Genomic DNA, 3,311 nt, shown 5'->3' on the forward strand with positions numbered 1-3,311 from the left:
GCCCAAAGATGGTGCGTAGACGTCTGTGCACACTCGCATGTATAATGTATTACCAAACGTTACTTGTATGAATCGTAGTGTCGTAGTGTTAGTAGTTGTAGATTTCTATTGGCTCGAGACCGAGCCAATTCGTTTAACAACGACTTTTGGTTTTGTAATGTATTGTATTTCGTCGATAGTCGCGGTGCCATTATTTGATCAAATTGTGTATATTGAACTAGCCTTGAAATATTACTGTTTTCAGCCCCTCATTATTTGTAAAATTTACATTTTCAACCCTTTTTATTAAATACTTCCCGGTTTGGTCCTTAAACTATTTTTCTTGACATTTTAACACCAAAAATTATTGAAATTAATATTTTTCAGCATATTTTTCATAGAAAACAGTTTAAGTCCCTGAAAATGCAGTTTTCTCGGTTTTAATCCCTTCTTTTCGCAACTTTGACAATTTTGGCCCAAATTGGAAAATTTTTGCAACTTTGGTCCTTTTTAAATTTAAAAAGCATTTTAAACCTTTGAAAAGGATTTGGAACACTTATAGTCCACTGTTTTACAGAAAGTTGCAGTTTTGGCCCTCCAAAACAGAAAAATTCGCATAATGGGCCTTATTGGGCCGAAATTTTCATTTTTAGCCCATTAAGCTTGGAATTTATGTTTTTAATCCCCTAAATGAGTATATTTCCAGAAATTTATTTATGGAAACTGTTTTGGCATACTTCATCCATCAGAATCTGTGAAATGTCAATTTGGACCCTTATTTTTGCATTTTTCACATTTTAGGCCCAAAATTTGTGTTTTTAACCCAAAGAAAATTATTACTAAACCACTTAGCCATTTTTCTTGAAACACTTTGTGTTTAGAAATATATTTGAAGCTAAAGTCATTTAATACAAGATATATCTCGGTTTTGATGGGTTTTAAGGCTAGATCCAACATAAAAACACATAAAAGCATACATATAAGCATGGAAATCATACAAGGCATACAAAACACATATAGATCTACACTTTCACTTGTATTCCCCCCCCCCCCCCCCCCACAAAACTCATAAAAACAGAAAATAGGGGGTATGAAGCTCACCTTGGGGTGTTGATTTGGTTTTGCAAGAAAAATGGAAGGAAAAATGAAGTGTTTTTGGCCTTGGCTCCCTTTGATGAAGATCTCGAGTTTTGAGATGGTTCTAGGGTGCAAGATCACGATTTTTGCATAGATTAGGAAAGGATTTTGATAGCAAAAGAATTTAAACCATAGATCCATGTATAATCTTACCTTAGATGAAGAATTTTGTGGAGATTTCCTCTTGAATGCTTCCTAGAACTCGAGATTTTTGAGTGGAGAGGGAGAGTTGTTCTTGAGTGATCTAGAGAGTGTTTGAGATATTTTTGGTGGGTGTATGTGTGTATGGCCGAGAGTGAGAGAGGAGAGAAGAAGAGATGTGATCTTTGAAGTGAAGTGCATGGAGAAATGAGAATAATGCATGGATATCCTATGGGTAAAGATGAGGTGTCACTTGAAAGTCAACTCTTTCTTGTGTTTGGGCCTTGGGCCGAGAATGGGAAGAGAAAAAGGAAAAATTTGGGCCTTTGCTCCTAAGCCCAATATTAGAGATAGTTTGGGTGTTCATTGGCCTTATAAAATAAAATTGTGATTTTTATGCTTTATTAAGCTAGGTTAGGGTAAATTATGGATCAAAGCTTGTGATTTATCTCGTTCTAGGTCCAACATGGCCCAAAATGTTGAAATAAATTAGAGTGGGTCCAATTAGAGCCCAATTAGGGTTCTAAGCCCATGATAATCTAATTGGAAGCTTATTGGTCCCTTTGGATCCAATAAGGGAGTCCTAGCCCAAAATAGACTTAACAAGAACTTCTAGGGTTTTCCAATTGTTTGATGACTACTTGTAGTACTTGTATGATGTATTTGATTGAAGTTTTTGATTCACATTTACTTGAATGTATAGATTACATAGCTCAAAATTTACAGTTGTGACAGGGAATCAAGCGGTTGTGAAAGCTTCGAGAAAACTGAAGAAGAAAAGACAGCGGATCACGAGCCCGGAACACCCAAGTCCCCCAAACGAGAAGAAAATATGGCGAATATCTCGGACATATCCATGGAGGAGTACAAGAAGAAGATGTGTGAGGATACTAGACCAGGTATTGTTCAACCCGCCATTCCAGCGACAACAAATTTTGAATTAAAGAGTCACATACTCACTCAACTGAAGGATATCCCATTTTATAGGAAGGATCACAAAGACGCTTATAAACACATTGACGAGATCAACGACATAACCAACTACTTTAACATCCCCAATGTGCCACGTGAGACTATGCTACTTAGGATGCCACCAGTTGCGTTCAAGGGAGCTGCGAAAGATTGGTTGAAGGCACTACCTCTAAAATCTATAACAACATGGGCCAAGATGCGCGAAGATTTCATTCAGCAGATCTGCCCCTCCCTCGAAGGTCTCAAAATTGAAGAAAGCAATTGCAAACTTCGAACATAAAGGAGGGGAGTCACTTTATGAAGCATCGGAGAGGTACAATGGGTTGCTAAGAGATTGTCCACAAAATGACCATAATGTTCAATAAGAGGTCTCCATCTTCTATGATGGAGTAAATGTTACAACCAGGCAACTCCTTGACTCCCAAGGTCCACTTACCAAGAATGCTCCAGCTATCATCAAAAATTTAATTGATGAATTCTCTAAACACTCAAGAGAATATCATAACCCAAGAAACGACTCAACTCGAGGAACGGTCAACTGAATTTCGTATGATATGGCGGAAATGATGGCCAAGTTACAGAGCATGGATCATAGGATGACAAAGATGGACCAATCCATCCATGCCATTCGTGTGGGGCGTGATAATTGCGGTAGGCCTCACCTAGAAGAAAACGGAAATCGAAAGGCTCAAGTTTGTTATTCAAGTGGGGAGTTAGGTACGATGAAAACTGGAGAAAACCTAAGAAGGAATGGCTACCCTATGACGAGTACAAGAAGGCAAAGGAGGAATGATACCAACAAAAGACGAGAGGCTTTTATCAAAGAGAAGAGCCAGTGCAAGAAAAGAAGACAGATTTTGAATCTATGCTTACATGTTTTGCATCAGCATATGAAATAATACACGACGAAAAAGACACGGTGATATGAAAGCAACAAGCGATGATGAAACATCAGCAAGCATTGATGAGAAATCATCAAGCCTCGATCCTCAACATCTAGAAGCAACTCCGGCAACTTGCAATGCAATTTAATGAGCAGTCACCGAGCGAACTTCTTAGCAACACCGAGCAAAATCTGAGAT

General features: G+C 38.1%; 1 non-coding gene across 1 annotated transcript; it reads right to left on the reverse strand.

Moving 5' to 3' along the window:
• Window positions 1-2,474: 2,474 nt before the first annotated feature.
• On the reverse strand, window positions 2,475-2,581 carry LOC145049099 (small nucleolar RNA R71). Its single transcript, XR_013683214.1, has one exon. It is a non-coding gene; the product is annotated as a small nucleolar RNA R71 (small nucleolar RNA).
• Window positions 2,582-3,311: the final 730 nt, after the last annotated feature.

The sequence above is a fragment of the Lactuca serriola genome, chromosome 4 (assembly GCF_051521515.1).
Source record: "Lactuca serriola cultivar US96UC23 chromosome 4, Lser_US96UC23_V15, whole genome shotgun sequence".
Taxonomy (NCBI): domain Eukaryota; kingdom Viridiplantae; phylum Streptophyta; class Magnoliopsida; order Asterales; family Asteraceae; genus Lactuca; species Lactuca serriola.